The sequence below is a fragment of the Gopherus flavomarginatus genome, chromosome 4 (genome assembly GCF_025201925.1).
Source record: "Gopherus flavomarginatus isolate rGopFla2 chromosome 4, rGopFla2.mat.asm, whole genome shotgun sequence".
Classification (NCBI taxonomy): Eukaryota; Metazoa; Chordata; order Testudines; family Testudinidae; genus Gopherus; species Gopherus flavomarginatus.
The window spans coordinates 95,200,913-95,226,323 of record NC_066620.1 but is presented as its reverse complement, the minus strand read 5'-3'; the positions used below and the strand labels follow the sequence as shown (position 1 = coordinate 95,226,323).

At 43.5% G+C, this 25,411-nt stretch overlaps 3 long non-coding RNA genes across 7 annotated transcripts; all 3 read left to right on the top strand.

Moving 5' to 3' along the window:
- Window positions 1–1,091: 1,091 nt before the first annotated feature.
- On the top strand, window positions 1,092–22,420 carry LOC127049335 (uncharacterized). 5 transcript variants are annotated; one of them, XR_007773918.1, is made up of 3 exons: window positions 2,973–3,897; window positions 5,456–8,116; window positions 22,017–22,420. It is a non-coding gene; the product is annotated as an uncharacterized LOC127049335 (long non-coding RNA). The 5 variants fall into 5 exon arrangements; XR_007773917.1 differs by having other exon boundaries at window positions 21,939–22,420; XR_007773916.1 differs by lacking the exons at window positions 2,973–3,897; window positions 22,017–22,420 and adding an exon at window positions 1,092–2,004 and having other exon boundaries at window positions 5,456–8,544.
- LOC127049337 (uncharacterized) lies at window positions 10,860–15,495 on the top strand. The gene is made up of 2 exons (XR_007773921.1): window positions 10,860–11,199; window positions 13,317–15,495. It is a non-coding gene; the product is annotated as an uncharacterized LOC127049337 (long non-coding RNA).
- Window positions 17,436–21,299, top strand: LOC127049336 (uncharacterized). The gene is made up of 2 exons (XR_007773920.1): window positions 17,436–17,798; window positions 19,356–21,299. It is a non-coding gene; the product is annotated as an uncharacterized LOC127049336 (long non-coding RNA).
- Window positions 22,421–25,411: the final 2,991 nt, after the last annotated feature.

Here is a 25,411-nt window from a genome sequence, read left to right as displayed (position 1 = left end):
CAAGCACTCAGGTCTTGAGCAGTCCAGGCAAACAACAAATGTTACAACAAAGGTTAAGCTTGTTCTTCATAATAATTTAAAAAAAAACAATATTAGCTGCCTATTTAATTTTAAAAACAGCAAAAAATATCCATCTCCCTCTCCATTTCTTATAAAGGAGTCTTGAAGTTTAAATCTCCTCAGTGTGATAGAGATGGGCAAGAGATTGCTTTGATCTGCTTAAGCTCTTGGAAGTCTAGGAGCTCTGGGCTGCTGGCCCTGTTCTGCCCAGGGTCCCTAGGGACAGCTCTCACTGCCTGTGACGTTATTGATGTAATCTGAGACCATATAGAACATAGTTGCAACCAAGGTTCTGTACAGGCACTAAATTTTATGTAAAGGGGGTCATATAAGGTGTCTAAGACCAGGTTATGGGTTGCTGGCTATGATTATGCTGTCTATATGTATGTATCATTTTGTGGTTGAAGTTATGAGTATTGGCTTTATACTGTCTGTATTTCAAATTTGTGCTGTGCTTCTGGGAGACATCCCAGACAAGTTAGTATTAGCTCTGCCTAGCCTTCTTGATGGCCCATTAAGCGCCATCAGCTACACAATTGACCCATGGAGAGGAGGCAGATACACCTTGTAACTCAGCAAAGTATGCAGGGACTTGCCCATGTGACTCCAGACTCCATTTTGCTGTAATTTTCCACAGTAAGAACAAAGAGGTTCTTACACCTGGAAAAGCCTATATAAGGCTGATGCCTCATCTCCATCTTGTTTTCAATCGTGCTTCTTACCTCTGGAGGAACTTTGCTACAAATTGAAGCTCTGAACAAAGGACTGTTGACCCATCCCAGCGGGGGATGTACTCCAGAAACTTGATTTAAACCTGCAGTTTACTTCATCACTGCTACAAGCCTGAACTAAGAATTTTGCCATTACTGTATATAATTGATTCCATTTAACCAATTCTAGCTCTCATCTATATCTTTTCCCTTTTATGAATAAACCTTTAGATTTTAGATTCTAAAGGATTGGCAACAGTGTGATTTGTGGATTAGATCTGATTTGTAAATTGCCCTGGGTCTGGGGCTTGATTCTTTGGGATTGTTAGGCCTGAATAAAGATATAGCAGACAAAACCAGGTATGCCAACCTGACCAAAGTCAGGCTAACAAAGGTTTGTGGGTAATCCCTGAGTGGAAAACACTGAGAAGCAGCAGCATGTCTCACAAGCGCTGGGAAAAAGTGAGATGAGAGAGAAGCTGCATTCCTGGCATAGTACCAGATGTGCTGCGTTCGGGCAGCTCCTTCGAAGAACTGATAAGAGCCCTAGTTTCCCAGCCTCCTTGTTTTCACTCCCTGGTTTTGTTCTTTGTTTGTTTTTAACTCCCCTACATTTCTAACTTTAGGCATGCATGTATACTAAAGGTGTCTAGTTTCTAGTTGTTAGAAGAAGGGGGTGGGTTGCTCCAGTGAATAATTTATGACGCGACGGAACTGTCTATATAGGCTTATACTAAGATGTAAAGAGGGGGCTGGTTCTCTCGGGAGACGAGCTGCTCTCTATTGATGTGTGCACTTGTCAATAAAGAGCTTTTGATCGGACCTTGCTGGTGTTGCCTGTCTCTCTCGCGGTCAGACAACGAACTTTGCCGTCTGGGGTAGAGTCCCTGACATCTTTGGCGACTCCGCTGGGACCCGTCTGACTCTCCGGCGGGGGATCGGACCCTGAGGCAACGCAGCGCGCATCCTCCAGTTTAGAGGAGCCTTGCCTGGTGATCTGATCTCTGCGTTGGCGATAAGGCGTGTTCTGTGAACCAGCTGAAGCTCGTAGAAATCCAGCAATGTCCACCTACCCGTTGAGTAGGGTCCAGGTTGTCGGGGTTAGAGTCCCTGACTACTTAGGTCTGGGTTAGAGTCCCAGTCCAGGTCTGGGTTAGAGTCCCAGTCCAGGTTTGCGCAGGATCCAAGTTGTCTGGGTTTGAGTCCCAGTCCAGGTATTCAAGTCCCTGGAGAGGTAAGTGAGAGCTCGACGTGGGGAGGTGGGGGTTAGAGTCCCTTTACCTCGACGCGGGGAAGAGGGGTTAGAGTCCCTTCATTAAAATGGGACAAGTTGGCAATAAGTGCCCGGGGGACGCCCCGTTGTCTCTGATACTTAGAGATTGGAAAGAGATTTCTGAGACAGCTGGTCTAGTTAAATTTAAGATGAGAAATCTGTGTTGGATCCAATGGCCATCATTTACCTTTCATTTGCCCCTGACTAGAGACTGGCCGGAGGGTGAAACCTTTTCCACAGATAGGATGAACTCCTTAAGGGATGTTTTGGTTGATCTTAGGCCGGAACAAATGGATTACTTGTTTGTATGGTATAATTATAAACCCATGGAGGGACGGGTAGCTTTTGAAGCTGTTTGTATGGAGAGTTCTTGTAAAAAAAATCCCCCACCATATGCACCAGAGCCGCACCGGGAGGAGGACAATTTTGTTCCTGTTCTTCCCCGTCTGATGGAGTGCAAGGATTCAAAAGCAGGTTAGGGACAGTTCAGGGACAGAGGACAATCAAGGGGGAGCTCAGAGTGATGGTCCCTCATCTTCAGAGGAATCAGACAGCCTCACCCTCTCTGTGCAGCCTCCAGCCAGCCTTTTGCAAACTTGGTCAGGGACTGCTTTTCAAACACCCCCAATATTACAGCAGCTCTTGTCCTTGCCCTTGTGGACCCCCACTAGGTTACTTAACTCCATGAGGGAGAATGTTTCTGAGACACCCCTGATATTACAAGCCTCTTTGAGAACTTATCTGGTTCTACTGGTTGCTGGGGAACATGAGATGGTTTTACCCATACCCTGTTTGCAACTTCAGATTTGTTTAACTGGCAGTGCACTATGCCTCACTTATGAGACAATCCTGAGGCAGTGGAAAGAATGTTCTGCAAAATCTTTTTCACTCATGTGCCCACCTGGGCAAATGTAAATCAGTTATTAGATACTCTCATGACAGAAGATGAAAGACAAAAAGTAAAAGAAAAATCTGCAGCTCATTTGAATGCACCTTGGCTAATTACTGACCCTAACTGGAATCCCAATAATCCAGCTCAAAAGACAAAGTTGGATGGATTTTTAAAAGCTGTTTTGAATGGTATTAGAGATGCAGGGGAGGCTATTCCAAATTGGAGCAAGGTGACTGCTTGTGTTCAGCATCCAGATAAGCACCTCTCTGACTTTTGTGCTCGACTGATTTGTGAAGTTAAAAAGCATGGGAATTTAAATCCTGAAACTGATCATGGAAAGGAGATGGTTAAAATGGTTTTCATGTCACAATGTGCAAAGGATATTGCAAAGAGATTTAGAGAGCATCCAGATGGTACGCAAGGGAAAAGTTTGTCTAAAGTAGTTAGCATTGCTACTAGAATGTTTAATGGGAAAGAGAAAAAGAAAGAAAAAGACATAAGGAACGGGTTAATTTAAAAATCATCTTGGCCCCGGGATGGAAGGAGGGGATTGCTCTGCGTTCAGGGTCAGGAATCGGCGCGGACTGTGCTTGGTGCAGGGAGGGGCTGCTTTCGGCCCCAGCTGGCTGTGAAGGAAAAAATATAGACAGAGGCGAAGCAAAGGAAATACAAGTTACAGAACTGAAATTACATTTGCAAAGCTTAACTGTCCAGTAAGATCCAACAGAGTGCCTTTGTGACCCTGGAGTCGGTGTGGCTTGGTGACACCAAAGAAGCCACAGGCAGCCGACCTGGACTGGAATCTCTGAAGGAGACGCCGCAGGAGATTCCAGGGTGTAAGAGAACAGCCCTCCCAAGAGCAGAAGCATGTTGGAAATTCTGGACAAGCTGTATACAGGATAATCTCCCTTCCACCTCTCCCCCTCCTCTGAACATTATACACAGAAGTGGCCAGTCTGAACGTACGTGTGAGTATGAAAGGAGCTTCGGGCTTGGGGCATTAATATTTTCCTGAGTGATGTGGGAGCGTTCCCAACACTCTCCGTTGTTGTTTTATTATTTTATTAATGAAGCTTTAAAATTCAGTTATATGGTGTGTTTTCTTTATCTTCCCCCAACGATCCTGTAGTGTCAGCCTGATCACCTGACACGAGGGATAGATTGGTAACAGAAATTTGTCACAGTTTGGTGAGCAATTAAGAAGCGGGGAGCCCTGCAGAATTTACACCATCTATTTGTTTTACCCTTGTTATTTTGTGTTTGCTTTGCTTGGTACTGTTGGTGTTATATGCTGAGAACTGCATGAGTAAAAGTGAGTCCTAATAGGATAAAGAAACACTATCTGGTTCTGGTTCTGTTCTATTTAACCAGTTACTGTTGTTTTTTTGGCTCTGTTCATTTGGGTGTTAGGAGTGTGGGCGGAACTGAACCTCTCGTTCGTAATTCCTCGGAGTGGAAGCCATGTGTGCGAGAGAGTTCTGAGGTGGAATTAAGATCCTTCTGTCCCGTCTCCTGTAGCGGTCAGTGTATAGAAGTAGGAAAGTCTGGCTTAAATTGTAATTCCCTCTGCGCTCTGTGTAATTCTCTTTTCTGTTTAAGTGTCAAACAGATGAATGAGTCTCTGGGTAAACCCTCTAAGAATAGTCCTTCAAATTATATGTTAAGTAAATGGCCTTTGCCCAATGGGCCATGTGTCTTCATCCAGGTGGCAAGCCTCATGAAGGAGGACTCGGGTAGTCTTGTAAGTAAGAATGTCTAAGGCAAGAGACCAGGAGGGGTGGGGGCTAGTTGAGAAGCCCACCCTCCTAGCTAAACTGGTAGTGGAACAAGTTGGTGCCTATGGAAGGGACGGTTCAGTGAGAAAAGCAGGATCGGGCCCAGGTGGGCAGGCAACAGACAGAGAGATTGGAAAACAGGTTGGAAAACTTTAAGGGTGTAGTGGAAGGAAGGAGTAAGTAAGTGTAAGCATGGGGATTTCAAATACCCAGGACTTACTTGGAATGGTGATTTGAGTTGATAAAAGTGGCTGTTGGGAGACAAGCAAGTGATTTAAGGGAAAGTGAGAAGTTAACTCTGTAGTTGCTGAAGAAAACAGCAGTTGAACTTTGTAAAAATGCTAAAGAGGAAAGTTCTTGGTGTCTTTGAAATGTTCGTAAATAAACTGAGGCAAAGAAATTGTTAATTGCAATCATTTAGAATTTAGTTAAATTAGCTGAAGAATGTATATAGTGCTATGTAATTGAAATTTTATTAGGCTGTAAGGGCACTATAAGTAGTGATGTTTTCTTTCAGTGTTTGAAAGCAACAGTTAAAAGTAAAAAAGCAAGCCATAAAGCATCTGTATTAATGCAAATTATCTAACTGATAAGGTAGGAGCCACTGAAACCTGGGCTGCCTATGAAACACATAAAATATGGGATAATTCCTCTGTTTTTCCTGAAATCAACAAGGGTATTTGTCTATTTTAAGCAATGATTGTCTGCCCAGAAGGGGTAGACCTCTGTTTTTTTTGTCTTTCAGATAATCAGAGAAAACTGATGCCAGCTAAACAGCATTCAACTTACCATGCATTTACTAGCACAATAGAAATTATGTTTTGTGTTCTATGTTCTGTCTTGTGGTGTTTGTCTTGTGGCTGGAATTTTTGTGTTTAATATTTTTATAAAATAGTCTAGTTTAAAATCAAATATAAAGGTTAAATTAAAATGCACGTACTTGTTTTGTTCAACTTGGAATACAAAGTGTTTAGATAAATCAGGAAAATGTGATATATTAAAGTCTAATGCATTTCCTTAAGTAAGGAAAAGAAACTTTATTGGTCAAATTGTTAATTGCAAAAATTGTTGCTAAAATTTGCATACCAACAGTCTTTGAAAGCAAAGACATGAAAAGTTAACCCACTCCCCATATTGTACATGGGATCTTTCTGGCTACCTCAGATTTCTAGCCAGAGGGCTGGGGATGGTGGAAGGCTATTGGACTAGAGGTTGTATTGAGTGAACTCCTCAAAGTGGGTGTGCTTGTCCTGGCTTGTTGCTCGAAAGCTCTGTAATAAGGTTATTTTAGTAAAAGGTTATGTGTGGCATATATTGAATAATAAGACTAATGTACTGTATAATGACAATGTGTAGGTGTTCATTGTTGGGAAAAAGGTGTATAAGTAAAAAGTGAAAGTTTCCTTTGCAGGTTAAAAGAAGCCAGGAAGGAAAGAAGGACAAAGAACAGAATGAATTAACTGAAAAAAATAAAATAAAATAAAATAGCAAGCTCAGGCTATAGATAAGACACTGACTCCATTCAAGGACACTACTCACAGTTAAGACTTGGTTAACAACCAGGAAAAGGAGAGCTTGAATTTGCCCATGCAGCTATGAGATCTGAAAAACACTGCCAGGCACTAATGAAATGTGTTAAGTTTCTTTTCTCACAGGTAAGGAATCGCTACCCAAAGACCCTAGCAGCCCTGCCACTCCTTACAACCAGGAGACAGGATTGATATAAAGGTCCACCAACGAAAGACTGCCTTGGCTCCATGCTGGAAAGGCTCTTAAGTCCTGATGACTACCAACACCGCTGTGAAGTGCCAAAGACTGACTGCTTGGACCCAAGATTCTCAGTGCAAAAAGACCCCTCCACATTGGGAGAATTCTCCTACTGATGATTAGCCTATTTCACCTTCTAGCTCCACTGTGCCTTCTGGACAGTAGGAAAAAAGTACAAGGTGAAGTGCTAGTAACCTCTCTCTTATCCACTGACAGATCTACTGTGCCTTTGAATTTTTCTAAAAAAAGCAAAACCATTACAGGGTGATGTGCTAGTAACCTCTCCCCTATATGATGCTGCACCACGACTGTTTTGGGAAAGAAGAAGAAACACTCACTCCACTGAAATTGCTAAAGTCCAGGAATTCCTGACTAGAAAGGACATTAAGAACTGACCCTGGTGAAGAAACAAAGAATTGTACACTGGCAGAAAAAATTTGTGGGACCCATGCTTGGGAATGTGGTATTGATTGGATTTTGGGGTATATTCTACAGGCTGTGCCCTGTGTTCTGGATAAATTCTTCAGCATGTATTGGATTTTAAATAACAAGTACCCGAAGAGTTTGTTCTGCCACTGGAAATTTTACCTGTACTGAAACCATTCCAGTGACTAATAATGTAACCCCCTCCTATGCTATTAATGTCAATGCCTTTTAAAAGTACCTAAAAATAGTTAAATAACAAATGTAATATAGTACTACACCAAGGAAAGATGGTATTAAATATCACTGAGGCTGGGAAGGCATTGCAGTGGGATCTAGTATGTTTGGAGATTCAGAATTTCCTGAATGACCAGCTGATGGCCATTCGGAGTGATCTTGAGTACCAGACTTGGCCCACTGCCCTTACAGACACATCAGGAGTACCATCTGATCTGTGGTCATGGAGATATACTAAAGACTTTCTGGGTGGAAGTGTAAACATTTACAGTGCTCCTTCCAAGCATTTGGACCGGGGGGTGTGGGCTTCCACATACCGAATCCTGACGGGTCCATGGGGAGGATGCACATGAAACTGGATTATTCACCGAAACATCTGGGAAATTAGACCACTTGGTATACCTAACTGATTTATGCTCAGTGCCCCAATCCCTTAGTTGTCAGACAAGCAGGATTCCACTTTTTTGTCCGTGCACTCATTCCTGGATTGTGGGTGGCTAAGCTCAAGAGAGCAGTTGTAAATATTTCTGCAAAGCTTGAAAAAAACAGCTAATGCATTAATAGACGCTTTCCAAAAGTTGCAGCGAAAGACTGATGAAGTAGCAGAAGTAACTTTGCAAAATAGACGTGTGCTAAATGCCATGGATGCTAAATTAGGGAGGGGCTTGTGCTCGCATCGGGGAAAAATGTTGCTTTGCTGTTAATCACTCTGGCTTAATTGACAAAGATTTACAAGCTATTAAGAATCTTGCTGTTGTTTTCCATGCTATATCTCTTGATCACACTTTTAGTTTTAAGGACCTCCACTCAGACCTTGGGTCATGGTTTACTAGCCTCCCCCGTACAATTCTTAAATGGATATGTGTCCCAAGAGTCCCATTATGGTCCTCGAGGGACAAAGGGGGGATTGTTAGGCCTGAATAAAGATATAGCAGACAAAACCAGGTATGCCAACCTGACCAAAGTCAGGCTAACAGAGGTTTGTGGGTAATCCCTGAGTGGAAAACACTGAGAAGCAGCAGCATGTCTCACAAGCGCTGGGAAAAAGTGAGATGAGAGAGAAGCTGCATTCCTGGCATAGTACCAGATGTGCTGCGTTCGGGCAGCTCCTTCGAAGAACTGATAAGAGCCCTAGTTTCCCAGCCTCCTTGTTTTCACTCCCTGGTTTTGTTCTTTGTTTGTTTTTAACTCCCCTACATTTCTAACTTTAGGCATGCATGTATACTAAAGGTGTCTAGTTTCTAGTTGTTAGAAGAAGGGGGTGGGTTGCTCCAGTGAATAATTTATGACGCGACGGAACTGTCTATATAGGCTTATACTAAGATGTAAAGAGGGGGCTGGTTCTCTCGGGAGACGAGCTGCTCTCTATTGATGTGTGCACTTGTCAATAAAGAGCTTTTGATCGGACCTTGCTGGTGTTGCCTGTCTCTCTCGCGGTCAGACAACGAACTTTGCCGTCTGGGGTAGAGTCCCTGACATCTTTGGCGACTCCGCTGGGACCCGTCTGACTCTCCGGCGGGGGATCGGACCCTGAGGCAACGCAGCGCGCATCCTCCAGTTTAGAGGAGCCTTGCCTGGTGATCTGATCTCTGCGTTGGCGATAAGGCGTGTTCTGTGAACCAGCTGAAGCTCGTAGAAATCCAGCAATGTCCACCTACCCGTTGAGTAGGGTCCAGGTTGTCGGGGTTAGAGTCCCTGACTACTTAGGTCTGGGTTAGAGTCCCAGTCCAGGTCTGGGTTAGAGTCCCAGTCCAGGTTTGCGCAGGATCCAAGTTGTCTGGGTTTGAGTCCCAGTCCAGGTATTCAAGTCCCTGGAGAGGTAAGTGAGAGCTCGACGTGGGGAGGTGGGGGTTAGAGTCCCTTTACCTCGACGCGGGGAAGAGGGGTTAGAGTCCCTTCATTAAAATGGGACAAGTTGGCAATAAGTGCCCGGGGGACGCCCCGTTGTCTCTGATACTTAGAGATTGGAAAGAGATTTCTGAGACAGCTGGTCTAGTTAAATTTAAGATGAGAAATCTGTGTTGGATCCAATGGCCATCATTTACCTTTCATTTGCCCCTGACTAGAGACTGGCCGGAGGGTGAAACCTTTTCCACAGATAGGATGAACTCCTTAAGGGATGTTTTGGTTGATCTTAGGCCGGAACAAATGGATTACTTGTTTGTATGGTATAATTATAAACCCATGGAGGGACGGGTAGCTTTTGAAGCTGTTTGTATGGAGAGTTCTTGTAAAAAAAATCCCCCACCATATGCACCAGAGCCGCACCGGGAGGAGGACAATTTTGTTCCTGTTCTTCCCCGTCTGATGGAGTGCAAGGATTCAAAAGCAGGTTAGGGACAGTTCAGGGACAGAGGACAATCAAGGGGGAGCTCAGAGTGATGGTCCCTCATCTTCAGAGGAATCAGACAGCCTCACCCTCTCTGTGCAGCCTCCAGCCAGCCTTTTGCAAACTTGGTCAGGGACTGCTTTTCAAACACCCCCAATATTACAGCAGCTCTTGTCCTTGCCCTTGTGGACCCCCACTAGGTTACTTAACTCCATGAGGGAGAATGTTTCTGAGACACCCCTGATATTACAAGCCTCTTTGAGAACTTATCTGGTTCTACTGGTTGCTGGGGAACATGAGATGGTTTTACCCATACCCTGTTTGCAACTTCAGATTTGTTTAACTGGCAGTGCACTATGCCTCACTTATGAGACAATCCTGAGGCAGTGGAAAGAATGTTCTGCAAAATCTTTTTCACTCATGTGCCCACCTGGGCAAATGTAAATCAGTTATTAGATACTCTCATGACAGAAGATGAAAGACAAAAAGTAAAAGAAAAATCTGCAGCTCATTTGAATGCACCTTGGCTAATTACTGACCCTAACTGGAATCCCAATAATCCAGCTCAAAAGACAAAGTTGGATGGATTTTTAAAAGCTGTTTTGAATGGTATTAGAGATGCAGGGGAGGCTATTCCAAATTGGAGCAAGGTGACTGCTTGTGTTCAGCATCCAGATAAGCACCTCTCTGACTTTTGTGCTCGACTGATTTGTGAAGTTAAAAAGCATGGGAATTTAAATCCTGAAACTGATCATGGAAAGGAGATGGTTAAAATGGTTTTCATGTCACAATGTGCAAAGGATATTGCAAAGAGATTTAGAGAGCATCCAGATGGTACGCAAGGGAAAAGTTTGTCTAAAGTAGTTAGCATTGCTACTAGAATGTTTAATGGGAAAGAGAAAAAGAAAGAAAAAGACATAAGGAACGGGTTAATTTAAAAATCATCTTGGCCCCGGGATGGAAGGAGGGGATTGCTCTGCGTTCAGGGTCAGGAATCGGCGCGGACTGTGCTTGGTGCAGGGAGGGGCTGCTTTCGGCCCCAGCTGGCTGTGAAGGAAAAAATATAGACAGAGGCGAAGCAAAGGAAATACAAGTTACAGAACTGAAATTACATTTGCAAAGCTTAACTGTCCAGTAAGATCCAACAGAGTGCCTTTGTGACCCTGGAGTCGGTGTGGCTTGGTGACACCAAAGAAGCCACAGGCAGCCGACCTGGACTGGAATCTCTGAAGGAGACGCCGCAGGAGATTCCAGGGTGTAAGAGAACAGCCCTCCCAAGAGCAGAAGCATGTTGGAAATTCTGGACAAGCTGTATACAGGATAATCTCCCTTCCACCTCTCCCCCTCCTCTGAACATTATACACAGAAGTGGCCAGTCTGAACGTACGTGTGAGTATGAAAGGAGCTTCGGGCTTGGGGCATTAATATTTTCCTGAGTGATGTGGGAGCGTTCCCAACACTCTCCGTTGTTGTTTTATTATTTTATTAATGAAGCTTTAAAATTCAGTTATATGGTGTGTTTTCTTTATCTTCCCCCAACGATCCTGTAGTGTCAGCCTGATCACCTGACACGAGGGATAGATTGGTAACAGAAATTTGTCACAGTTTGGTGAGCAATTAAGAAGCGGGGAGCCCTGCAGAATTTACACCATCTATTTGTTTTACCCTTGTTATTTTGTGTTTGCTTTGCTTGGTACTGTTGGTGTTATATGCTGAGAACTGCATGAGTAAAAGTGAGTCCTAATAGGATAAAGAAACACTATCTGGTTCTGGTTCTGTTCTATTTAACCAGTTACTGTTGTTTTTTTGGCTCTGTTCATTTGGGTGTTAGGAGTGTGGGCGGAACTGAACCTCTCGTTCGTAATTCCTCGGAGTGGAAGCCATGTGTGCGAGAGAGTTCTGAGGTGGAATTAAGATCCTTCTGTCCCGTCTCCTGTAGCGGTCAGTGTATAGAAGTAGGAAAGTCTGGCTTAAATTGTAATTCCCTCTGCGCTCTGTGTAATTCTCTTTTCTGTTTAAGTGTCAAACAGATGAATGAGTCTCTGGGTAAACCCTCTAAGAATAGTCCTTCAAATTATATGTTAAGTAAATGGCCTTTGCCCAATGGGCCATGTGTCTTCATCCAGGTGGCAAGCCTCATGAAGGAGGACTCGGGTAGTCTTGTAAGTAAGAATGTCTAAGGCAAGAGACCAGGAGGGGTGGGGGCTAGTTGAGAAGCCCACCCTCCTAGCTAAACTGGTAGTGGAACAAGTTGGTGCCTATGGAAGGGACGGTTCAGTGAGAAAAGCAGGATCGGGCCCAGGTGGGCAGGCAACAGACAGAGAGATTGGAAAACAGGTTGGAAAACTTTAAGGGTGTAGTGGAAGGAAGGAGTAAGTAAGTGTAAGCATGGGGATTTCAAATACCCAGGACTTACTTGGAATGGTGATTTGAGTTGATAAAAGTGGCTGTTGGGAGACAAGCAAGTGATTTAAGGGAAAGTGAGAAGTTAACTCTGTAGTTGCTGAAGAAAACAGCAGTTGAACTTTGTAAAAATGCTAAAGAGGAAAGTTCTTGGTGTCTTTGAAATGTTCGTAAATAAACTGAGGCAAAGAAATTGTTAATTGCAATCATTTAGAATTTAGTTAAATTAGCTGAAGAATGTATATAGTGCTATGTAATTGAAATTTTATTAGGCTGTAAGGGCACTATAAGTAGTGATGTTTTCTTTCAGTGTTTGAAAGCAACAGTTAAAAGTAAAAAGCAAGCCATAAAGCATCTGTATTAATGCAAATTATCTAACTGATAAGGTAGGAGCCACTGAAACCTGGGCTGCCTATGAAACACATAAAATATGGGATAATTCCTCTGTTTTTCCTGAAATCAACAAGGGTATTTGTCTATTTTAAGCAATGATTGTCTGCCCAGAAGGGGTAGACCTCTGTTTTTTTTGTCTTTCAGATAATCAGAGAAAACTGATGCCAGCTAAACAGCATTCAACTTACCATGCATTTACTAGCACAATAGAAATTATGTTTTGTGTTCTATGTTCTGTCTTGTGGTGTTTGTCTTGTGGCTGGAATTTTTGTGTTTAATATTTTTATAAAATAGTCTAGTTTAAAATCAAATATAAAGGTTAAATTAAAATGCACGTACTTGTTTTGTTCAACTTGGAATACAAAGTGTTTAGATAAATCAGGAAAATGTGATATATTAAAGTCTAATGCATTTCCTTAAGTAAGGAAAAGAAACTTTATTGGTCAAATTGTTAATTGCAAAAATTGTTGCTAAAATTTGCATACCAACAGTCTTTGAAAGCAAAGACATGAAAAGTTAACCCACTCCCCATATTGTACATGGGATCTTTCTGGCTACCTCAGATTTCTAGCCAGAGGGCTGGGGATGGTGGAAGGCTATTGGACTAGAGGTTGTATTGAGTGAACTCCTCAAAGTGGGTGTGCTTGTCCTGGCTTGTTGCTCGAAAGCTCTGTAATAAGGTTATTTTAGTAAAAGGTTATGTGTGGCATATATTGAATAATAAGACTAATGTACTGTATAATGACAATGTGTAGGTGTTCATTGTTGGGAAAAAGGTGTATAAGTAAAAAGTGAAAGTTTCCTTTGCAGGTTAAAAGAAGCCAGGAAGGAAAGAAGGACAAAGAACAGAATGAATTAACTGAAAAAAATAAAATAAAATAAAATAGCAAGCTCAGGCTATAGATAAGACACTGACTCCATTCAAGGACACTACTCACAGTTAAGACTTGGTTAACAACCAGGAAAAGGAGAGCTTGAATTTGCCCATGCAGCTATGAGATCTGAAAAACACTGCCAGGCACTAATGAAATGTGTTAAGTTTCTTTTCTCACAGGTAAGGAATCGCTACCCAAAGACCCTAGCAGCCCTGCCACTCCTTACAACCAGGAGACAGGATTGATATAAAGGTCCACCAACGAAAGACTGCCTTGGCTCCATGCTGGAAAGGCTCTTAAGTCCTGATGACTACCAACACCGCTGTGAAGTGCCAAAGACTGACTGCTTGGACCCAAGATTCTCAGTGCAAAAAGACCCCTCCACATTGGGAGAATTCTCCTACTGATGATTAGCCTATTTCACCTTCTAGCTCCACTGTGCCTTCTGGACAGTAGGAAAAAAGTACAAGGTGAAGTGCTAGTAACCTCTCTCTTATCCACTGACAGATCTACTGTGCCTTTGAATTTTTCTAAAAAAAGCAAAACCATTACAGGGTGATGTGCTAGTAACCTCTCCCCTATATGATGCTGCACCACGACTGTTTTGGGAAAGAAGAAGAAACACTCACTCCACTGAAATTGCTAAAGTCCAGGAATTCCTGACTAGAAAGGACATTAAGAACTGACCCTGGTGAAGAAACAAAGAATTGTACACTGGCAGAAAAAATTTGTGGGACCCATGCTTGGGAATGTGGTATTGATTGGATTTTGGGGTATATTCTACAGGCTGTGCCCTGTGTTCTGGATAAATTCTTCAGCATGTATTGGATTTTAAATAACAAGTACCCGAAGAGTTTGTTCTGCCACTGGAAATTTTACCTGTACTGAAACCATTCCAGTGACTAATAATGTAACCCCCTCCTATGCTATTAATGTCAATGCCTTTTAAAAGTACCTAAAAATAGTTAAATAACAAATGTAATATAGTACTACACCAAGGAAAGATGGTATTAAATATCACTGAGGCTGGGAAGGCATTGCAGTGGGATCTAGTATGTTTGGAGATTCAGAATTTCCTGAATGACCAGCTGATGGCCATTCGGAGTGATCTTGAGTACCAGACTTGGCCCACTGCCCTTACAGACACATCAGGAGTACCATCTGATCTGTGGTCATGGAGATATACTAAAGACTTTCTGGGTGGAAGTGTAAACATTTACAGTGCTCCTTCCAAGCATTTGGACCGGGGGGTGTGGGCTTCCACATACCGAATCCTGACGGGTCCATGGGGAGGATGCACATGAAACTGGATTATTCACCGAAACATCTGGGAAATTAGACCACTTGGTATACCTAACTGATTTATGCTCAGTGCCCCAATCCCTTAGTTGTCAGACAAGCAGGATTCCACTTTTTTGTCCGTGCACTCATTCCTGGATTGTGGGTGGCTAAGCTCAAGAGAGCAGTTGTAAATATTTCTGCAAAGCTTGAAAAAAACAGCTAATGCATTAATAGACGCTTTCCAAAAGTTGCAGCGAAAGACTGATGAAGTAGCAGAAGTAACTTTGCAAAATAGACGTGTGCTAAATGCCATGGATGCTAAATTAGGGAGGGGCTTGTGCTCGCATCGGGGAAAAATGTTGCTTTGCTGTTAATCACTCTGGCTTAATTGACAAAGATTTACAAGCTATTAAGAATCTTGCTGTTGTTTTCCATGCTATATCTCTTGATCACACTTTTAGTTTTAAGGACCTCCACTCAGACCTTGGGTCATGGTTTACTAGCCTCCCCCGTACAATTCTTAAATGGATATGTGTCCCAAGAGTCCCATTATGGTCCTCGAGGGACAAAGGGGGGATTGTTAGGCCTGAATAAAGATATAGCAGACAAAACCAGGTATGCCAACCTGACCAAAGTCAGGCTAACAGAGGTTTGTGGGTAATCCCTGAGTGGAAAACACTGAGAAGCAGCAGCATGTCTCACAAGCGCTGGGAAAAAGTGAGATGAGAGAGAAGCTGCATTCCTGGCATAGTACCAGATGTGCTGCGTTCGGGCAGCTCCTTCGAAGAACTGATAAGAGCCCTAGTTTCCCAGCCTCCTTGTTTTCACTCCCTGGTTTTGTTCTTTGTTTGTTTTTAACTCCCCTACATTTCTAACTTTAGGCATGCATGTATACTAAAGGTGTCTAGTTTCTAGTTGTTAGAAGAAGGGGGTGGGTTGCTCCAGTGAATAATTTATGACGCGACGGAACTGTCTATATAGGCTTATACTAAGATGTAAAGAGGGGGCTGGTTCTCTCGGGAGACGAGCTGCTCTCTATTGATGTGTGCACTTGTCAATAAAGAGCTTTTGATCGGACCTTGCTGGTGTTGCCTGTCTCTCTCGCGGTCAGACAACGAACTTTGCCGTCTGGGGTAGAGTCCCTGACATCTTTGGCGACTCCGCTGGGACCCGTCTGACTCTCCGGCGGGGGATCGGACCCTGAGGCAACGCAGCGCGCATCCTCCAGTTTAGAGGAGCCTTGCCTGGTGATCTGATCTCTGCGTTGGCGATAAGGCGTGTTCTGTGAACCAGCTGAAGCTCGTAGAAATCCAGCAATGTCCACCTACCCGTTGAGTAGGGTCCAGGTTGTCGGGGTTAGAGTCCCTGACTACTTAGGTCTGGGTTAGAGTCCCAGTCCAGGTCTGGGTTAGAGTCCCAGTCCAGGTTTGCGCAGGATCCAAGTTGTCTGGGTTTGAGTCCCAGTCCAGGTATTCAAGTCCCTGGAGAGGTAAGTGAGAGCTCGACGTGGGGAGGTGGGGGTTAGAGTCCCTTTACCTCGACGCGGGGAAGAGGGGTTAGAGTCCCTTCATTAAAATGGGACAAGTTGGCAATAAGTGCCCGGGGGACGCCCCGTTGTCTCTGATACTTAGAGATTGGAAAGAGATTTCTGAGACAGCTGGTCTAGTTAAATTTAAGATGAGAAATCTGTGTTGGATCCAATGGCCATCATTTACCTTTCATTTGCCCCTGACTAGAGACTGGCCGGAGGGTGAAACCTTTTCCACAGATAGGATGAACTCCTTAAGGGATGTTTTGGTTGATCTTAGGCCGGAACAAATGGATTACTTGTTTGTATGGTATAATTATAAACCCATGGAGGGACGGGTAGCTTTTGAAGCTGTTTGTATGGAGAGTTCTTGTAAAAAAAATCCCCCACCATATGCACCAGAGCCGCACCGGGAGGAGGACAATTTTGTTCCTGTTCTTCCCCGTCTGATGGAGTGCAAGGATTCAAAAGCAGGTTAGGGACAGTTCAGGGACAGAGGACAATCAAGGGGGAGCTCAGAGTGATGGTCCCTCATCTTCAGAGGAATCAGACAGCCTCACCCTCTCTGTGCAGCCTCCAGCCAGCCTTTTGCAAACTTGGTCAGGGACTGCTTTTCAAACACCCCCAATATTACAGCAGCTCTTGTCCTTGCCCTTGTGGACCCCCACTAGGTTACTTAACTCCATGAGGGAGAATGTTTCTGAGACACCCCTGATATTACAAGCCTCTTTGAGAACTTATCTGGTTCTACTGGTTGCTGGGGAACATGAGATGGTTTTACCCATACCCTGTTTGCAACTTCAGATTTGTTTAACTGGCAGTGCACTATGCCTCACTTATGAGACAATCCTGAGGCAGTGGAAAGAATGTTCTGCAAAATCTTTTTCACTCATGTGCCCACCTGGGCAAATGTAAATCAGTTATTAGATACTCTCATGACAGAAGATGAAAGACAAAAAGTAAAAGAAAAATCTGCAGCTCATTTGAATGCACCTTGGCTAATTACTGACCCTAACTGGAATCCCAATAATCCAGCTCAAAAGACAAAGTTGGATGGATTTTTAAAAGCTGTTTTGAATGGTATTAGAGATGCAGGGGAGGCTACTCCAAATTGGAGCAAGGTGACTGCTTGTGTTCAGCATCCAGATAAGCACCTCTCTGACTTTGTGCTCGACTGATTTGTGAAGTTAAAAAGCATGGGAATTTAAATCCTGAAACTGATCATGGAAAGGAGATGGTTAAAATGGTTTTCATGTCACAATGTGCAAAGGATATTGCAAAGAGATTTAGAGAGCATCCAGATGGTACGCAAGGGAAAAGTTTGTCTAAAGTAGTTAGCATTGCTACTAGAATGTTTAATGGGAAAGAGAAAAAGAAAGAAAAAGACATAAGGAACGGGTTAATTTAAAAATCATCTTGGCCCCGGGATGGAAGGAGGGGATTGCTCTGCGTTCAGGGTCAGGAATCGGCGCGGACTGTGCTTGGTGCAGGGAGGGCTGCTTTCGGCCCCAGCTGGCTGTGAAGGAAAAAATATAGACAGAGGCGAAGCAAAGGAAATACAAGTTACAGAACTGAAATTACATTTGCAAAGCTTAACTGTCCAGTAAGATCCAACAGAGTGCCTTTGTGACCCTGGAGTCGGTGTGGCTTGGTGACACCAAAGAAGCCACAGGCAGCCGACCTGGACTGGAATCTCTGAAGGAGACGCCGCAGGAGATTCCAGGGTGTAAGAGAACAGCCCTCCCAAGAGCAGAAGCATGTTGGAAATTCTGGACAAGCTGTATACAGGATAATCTCCCTTCCACCTCTCCCCCTCCTCTGAACATTATACACAGAAGTGGCCAGTCTGAACGTACGTGTGAGTATGAAAGGAGCTTCGGGCTTGGGGCATTAATATTTTCCTGAGTGATGTGGGAGCGTTCCCAACACTCTCCGTTGTTGTTTTATTATTTTATTAATGAAGCTTTAAAATTCAGTTATATGGTGTGTTTTCTTTATCTTCCCCCAACGATCCTGTAGTGTCAGCCTGATCACCTGACACGAGGGATAGATTGGTAACAGAAATTTGTCACAGTTTGGTGAGCAATTAAGAAGCGGGGAGCCCTGCAGAATTTACACCATCTATTTGTTTTACCCTTGTTATTTTGTGTTTGCTTTGCTTGGTACTGTTGGTGTTATATGCTGAGAACTGCATGAGTAAAAGTGAGTCCTAATAGGATAAAGAAACACTATCTGGTTCTGGTTCTGTTCTATTTAACCAGTTACTGTTGTTTTTTTGGCTCTGTTCATTTGGGTGTTAGGAGTGTGGGCGGAACTGAACCTCTCGTTCGTAATTCCTCGGAGTGGAAGCCATGTGTGCGAGAGAGTTCTGAGGTGGAATTAAGATCCTTCTGTCCCGTCTCCTGTAGCGGTCAGTGTATAGAAGTAGGAAAGTCTGGCTTAAATTGTAATTCCCTCTGCGCTCTGTGTAATTCTCTTTTCTGTTTAAGTGTCAAACAGATGAATGAGTCTCTGGGTAAACCCTCTAAGAATAGTCCTTCAAATTATATGTTAAGTAAATGGCCTTTGCCCAATGGGCCATGTGTCTTCATCCAGGTGGCAAGCCTCATGAAGGAGGACTCGGGTAGTCTTGTAAGTAAGAATGTCTAAGGCAAGAGACCAGGAGGGGTGGGGGCTAGTTGAGAAGCCCACCCTCCTAGCTAAACTGGTAGTGGAACAAGTTGGTGCCTATGGAAGGGACGGTTCAGTGAGAAAAGCAGGATCGGGCCCAGGTGGGCAGGCAACAGACAGAGAGATTGGAAAACAGGTTGGAAAACTTTAAGGGTGTAGTGGAAGGAAGGAGTAAGTAAGTGTAAGCATGGGGATTTCAAATACCCAGGACTTACTTGGAATGGTGATTTGAGTTGATAAAAGTGGCTGTTGGGAGACAAGCAAGTGATTTAAGGGAAAGTGAGAAGTTAACTCTGTAGTTGCTGAAGAAAACAGCAGTTGAACTTTGTAAAAATGCTAAAGAGGAAAGTTCTTGGTGTCTTTGAAATGTTCGTAAATAAACTGAGGCAAAGAAATTGTTAATTGCAATCATTTAGAATTTAGTTAAATTAGCTGAAGAATGTATATAGTGCTATGTAATTGAAATTTTATTAGGCTGTAAGGGCACTATAAGTAGTGATGTTTTCTTTCAGTGTTTGAAAGCAACAGTTAAAAGTAAAAAGCAAGCCATAAAGCATCTGTATTAATGCAAATTATCTAACTGATAAGGTAGGAGCCACTGAAACCTGGGCTGCCTATGAAACACATAAAATATGGGATAATTCCTCTGTTTTTCCTGAAATCAACAAGGGTATTTGTCTATTTTAAGCAATGATTGTCTGCCCAGAAGGGGTAGACCTCTGTTTTTTTTGTCTTTCAGATAATCAGAGAAAACTGATGCCAGCTAAACAGCATTCAACTTACCATGCATTTACTAGCACAATAGAAATTATGTTTTGTGTTCTATGTTCTGTCTTGTGGTGTTTGTCTTGTGGCTGGAATTTTTGTGTTTAATATTTTTATAAAATAGTCTAGTTTAAAATCAAATATAAAGGTTAAATTAAAATGCACGTACTTGTTTTGTTCAACTTGGAATACAAAGTGTTTAGATAAATCAGGAAAATGTGATATATTAAAGTCTAATGCATTTCCTTAAGTAAGGAAAAGAAACTTTATTGGTCAAATTGTTAATTGCAAAAATTGTTGCTAAAATTTGCATACCAACAGTCTTTGAAAGCAAAGACATGAAAAGTTAACCCACTCCCCATATTGTACATGGGATCTTTCTGGCTACCTCAGATTTCTAGCCAGAGGGCTGGGGATGGTGGAAGGCTATTGGACTAGAGGTTGTATTGAGTGAACTCCTCAAAGTGGGTGTGCTTGTCCTGGCTTGTTGCTCGAAAGCTCTGTAATAAGGTTATTTTAGTAAAAGGTTATGTGTGGCATATATTGAATAATAAGACTAATGTACTGTATAATGACAATGTGTAGGTGTTCATTGTTGGGAAAAAGGTGTATAAGTAAAAAGTGAAAGTTTCCTTTGCAGGTTAAAAGAAGCCAGGAAGGAAAGAAGGACAAAGAACAGAATGAATTAACTGAAAAAAATAAAATAAAATAAAATAGCAAGCTCAGGCTATAGATAAGACACTGACTCCATTCAAGGACACTACTCACAGTTAAGACTTGGTTAACAACCAGGAAAAGGAGAGCTTGAATTTGCCCATGCAGCTATGAGATCTGAAAAACACTGCCAGGCACTAATGAAATGTGTTAAGTTTCTTTTCTCACAGGTAAGGAATCGCTACCCAAAGACCCTAGCAGCCCTGCCACTCCTTACAACCAGGAGACAGGATTGATATAAAGGTCCACCAACGAAAGACTGCCTTGGCTCCATGCTGGAAAGGCTCTTAAGTCCTGATGACTACCAACACCGCTGTGAAGTGCCAAAGACTGACTGCTTGGACCCAAGATTCTCAGTGCAAAAAGACCCCTCCACATTGGGAGAATTCTCCTACTGATGATTAGCCTATTTCACCTTCTAGCTCCACTGTGCCTTCTGGACAGTAGGAAAAAAGTACAAGGTGAAGTGCTAGTAACCTCTCTCTTATCCACTGACAGATCTACTGTGCCTTTGAATTTTTCTAAAAAAAGCAAAACCATTACAGGGTGATGTGCTAGTAACCTCTCCCCTATATGATGCTGCACCACGACTGTTTTGGGAAAGAAGAAGAAACACTCACTCCACTGAAATTGCTAAAGTCCAGGAATTCCTGACTAGAAAGGACATTAAGAACTGACCCTGGTGAAGAAACAAAGAATTGTACACTGGCAGAAAAAATTTGTGGGACCCATGCTTGGGAATGTGGTATTGATTGGATTTTGGGGTATATTCTACAGGCTGTGCCCTGTGTTCTGGATAAATTCTTCAGCATGTATTGGATTTTAAATAACAAGTACCCGAAGAGTTTGTTCTGCCACTGGAAATTTTACCTGTACTGAAACCATTCCAGTGACTAATAATGTAACCCCCTCCTATGCTATTAATGTCAATGCCTTTTAAAAGTACCTAAAAATAGTTAAATAACAAATGTAATATAGTACTACACCAAGGAAAGATGGTATTAAATATCACTGAGGCTGGGAAGGCATTGCAGTGGGATCTAGTATGTTTGGAGATTCAGAATTTCCTGAATGACCAGCTGATGGCCATTCGGAGTGATCTTGAGTACCAGACTTGGCCCACTGCCCTTACAGACACATCAGGAGTACCATCTGATCTGTGGTCATGGAGATATACTAAAGACTTTCTGGGTGGAAGTGTAAACATTTACAGTGCTCCTTCCAAGCATTTGGACCGGGGGGTGTGGGCTTCCACATACCGAATCCTGACGGGTCCATGGGGAGGATGCACATGAAACTGGATTATTCACCGAAACATCTGGGAAATTAGACCACTTGGTATACCTAACTGATTTATGCTCAGTGCCCCAATCCCTTAGTTGTCAGACAAGCAGGATTCCACTTTTTTGTCCGTGCACTCATTCCTGGATTGTGGGTGGCTAAGCTCAAGAGAGCAGTTGTAAATATTTCTGCAAAGCTTGAAAAAAACAGCTAATGCATTAATAGACGCTTTCCAAAAGTTGCAGCGAAAGACTGATGAAGTAGCAGAAGTAACTTTGCAAAATAGACGTGTGCTAAATGCCATGGATGCTAAATTAGGGAGGGGCTTGTGCTCGCATCGGGGAAAAATGTTGCTTTGCTGTTAATCACTCTGGCTTAATTGACAAAGATTTACAAGCTATTAAGAATCTTGCTGTTGTTTTCCATGCTATATCTCTTGATCACACTTTTAGTTTTAAGGACCTCCACTCAGACCTTGGGTCATGGTTTACTAGCCTCCCCCGTACAATTCTTAAATGGATATGTGTCCCAAGAGTCCCATTATGGTCCTCGAGGGACAAAGGGGGGATTGTTAGGCCTGAATAAAGATATAGCAGACAAAACCAGGTATGCCAGCCTGACCAAAGTCAGGCTAACAGAGGTTTGTGGGTAATCCCTGAGTGGAAAACACTGAGAAGCAGCAGCATGTCTCACAAGCGCTGGGAAAAAGTAAGATAAAAGAGAAGCTGCATTCCTGGCATAGTACCAGATGTGCTGTGTTCGGGCAGCTCTTCGAAGAACTGATAAGAGCCCTAGTTTCCCAGCCTCCTTGTTTTCACTCCCTGGTTTTGTTCTTTGTTTGTTTTTAACTCCCCTACATTTCTAACTTTAGGCATGCATGTATACTAAAGGTGTCTAGTTTCTAGTTGTTAGAAGAAGGGGGTGGGTTGCTCCAGTGAATAATTTATGACGCGACGGAACTGTCTATATAGGCTTATACTAAGATGTAAAGAGGGGGCTGGTTCTCTCGGGAGACGAGCTGCTCTCTATTGATGTGCGCACTTGTCAATAAAGAGCTTTTGATCGGACCTTGCTGGTGTTGCCTGTCTCTCTCGCGGTCAGACAACGAACTTTGCCGTCTGGGGTAGAGTCCCTGACAGGATCAAGAGAGCCTTTTTCTTTTATTGGGGTGTTGGTTTTCATAACCATTCACCCCTAGGACGAGTGGCTCTGGTGGTGATACTGGGAGACTGGAGTGTCTATGGAAATTGCTTGTGTGACTTGTGGTTAGCCAGTGGGGTGAAAACAAAGTCCTTTTTGTCTGGCTGGTTTGGTTTGCCTCAGAGGTGGAGAAACCCCAGCCTTGGGTTGTAACTGCCCTGTTTAAGCAATTGGTCCTGAATTGGCACTCTCAGTTGGGTCCCTCCAGAACTGCACCATCACACTGCCATTAGGGATTTTTTTTCCCCGAGAACCCCTAATAACATTTCGTGAACCCCCAGGGGTTCACAAACACCAGTTTGGGAACCACTGCTTTGCAGGGACAAAGCCACTGCCGAGACAGCCCCTCCCCTGCATGGCACAAGCGAGCTTCAGTGCCTGTCTCTGGGCGGGGCCCAGCGCGCCCCCGCCCTCGTGCCACACACGCAAGGGGCCAGCTCAGCAGGATGCAGTCCCTGGGGGCTCAGTGCTGAGTGGTTCGGACATTCTCAGTCCCAGATGTTCATGTCATTAGGCTTCGCCTAACAGTGAGGAAACAAGCTGCAGACTAGCTTCGTGCCCGCCGGCAGCGGGTCCCGGACCGTGGAAGCCCTAGATCTGCCAGGGCCACGCTGCCCCAGGCCCACGTTGTCCCTCCAATCCCCGCCCCTTCTCCAGTGCTGGGATTGTTGAAAACTGCAAATGTCGTCCCTGGACCTGGGAGGTTTTAACTGCAGAAAGCCAAGGTGTTGCCTTAGTAGCTATAAACCTAGTCGATGTCTTCTTGCATTTTAGCAACAAGGCATAGGGCTAATTCCCTAGTGCTTGGTGTAACCTTGGAATTGAGCAGGCGGAGCCATTATCACCTTCAAAAGTAATCCAATACAGTTTTTCAGTAGTCTGCAGCCCCACGAGACTGCGTTTTAGCTTGATAACTAATTGCAAAATTAACCAAATGTACAGCACTACCCAACACTTCGGTCCACCTAAGAATAACAAAAAAAACAAGCTCCTTTATTTTTTCTTTTGTTATTAATATTAAAAAATATATATTAAATAAAGAGCCAGAAGGCATCTCCGCTTAATCTAGCCCCCCTTTGAAATTCCCGAAAATGCTGGTGGAGTCACCTTGCCTTCCTTCTCTAATTCTGGCCTTAGTGAGGTCACACACAGATCTGAGAAGGCATAATGTGCTTGGGTAAATTCTAGTTTGAACCAAGCTGTCCTGAAATGTCTGACTGTAAACTTCAAACCAGTTTTTGATTCTATCAAAGGCCACATAGAATTTCTCATTGAGTACTTTATATTTAAAAATTAGGCAATCAAGAATAAAGTTCTCTATGGTGAAGCAACACTCCCATTTCTGTTCATCTTATTCTATAGTAAGATTTTCTTGATCTGCATAATCTCTGTCTGCCTCAGAAATCTCTTGTATACATTTTAGATATTTCATCTGCTAAGTATCAGAGGGGTAGCCGTGTTAGTCTGGATCTGTAATAGATAAATGGACACAAATCAGATATTAGGAATGGCAATATACAAAAACCTGTAGGAGAACACTTCAACCTCCCTGGACACACAATAGCAGATTTAAAGGTAGCCATTCTGCAGCAAAAAAACTTCAGGACCAGACTTCAAAGAGAAACTGCTGAGCTCCAGTTCATCTGCAAATTTGACACCATCAGCTCAAGATTAAACAAAGACAGTGAATGGCTAGCCAACTACAAAACCAGTTTCTCCTCCCTTGGTTTTCACACCTCAGCTGCTAGAAGAGGGCCTCATCTTCCCTATTGAACTAACATTGTTATCTCTAGCCTACTTCTTGCTTGCATATATATACCTGCCCTGGAAATTTCCACTACATGCATCCGATGAAGTGGGTATTCACCCACGAAAGCTCATGCTCCAATACGTATGTTAGTCTGTAAGATACCACAGGACTCTTTGCTGCTTTTTCATCTGCTAAGATAATTTCTATCTCCATTTTTAAAGATAGGATAATAAGACTTAAATGCTAGCCTGTAAGGCTAATGCTTGTAGAGTGTATAGCTGTAAACAGATTTCATGAAAAACCAAGAAATAAAGAACTAGTGACAAGTATATACAAATCTGATTTAAATTTTTTAAAATGTAAATTGTAAAAAAAATATAAATTAAAACTAACTTAAAAATTGTATCTAACCTGACCAGCCTTTCAGCAAATTCACTCAATATGAGTTGCCTCCTAACTAGTAAGGAAGGAGAAATAAAAGACATGTTTTTGATGACATCCCATCCTGTGCATAGATGGTTCCCTATTGGAGAAATGGTAGGGATTCAGGAAATTTTACTTACTCCCATTTTCCTAGAGCAGTGATCACCAATTGGTCGATGGCTATCAGCTGGTTGATCCTAGAGGATCCCAGTTGATTGCGATCTCTGGTGGAGAAGTGGGGCTGCCTAAGGCAGGCTCCCTGCCTGCCCCGTGTGTGGGGGGGGGAGTCTTCCTCCATGTGCTGCTCCTGCCTGCAAACACTGCCACTGCAGCTCCAGTTGGTCAGGAATGGGGAACTGTGGCCAATGGGAGCTGCAGGAGCAGAGCCTGCAGAGGAGGGCAGCACATGGAGCCACATGCCCCCACAGGGGTGTGTTGGCCCCTTCCAGGACCAGCGTGGGGCCTGGTAGGTGGGGAGCCTCCGTTAGCAGCAGCTACGCTGCACTACAGACCACTGGATGTAAGTGCTGTACGGCGGGAGGAAGCACCCTAACTCCCAGACCTGAGCCCCCTCCCAGAGCCGGTACCACAAACCCCCTCCTGCACCACAGGCTATGAGCCAGTACCCCAAGCCTCTCGCAACCCAACCCTGAGCCCCCTCC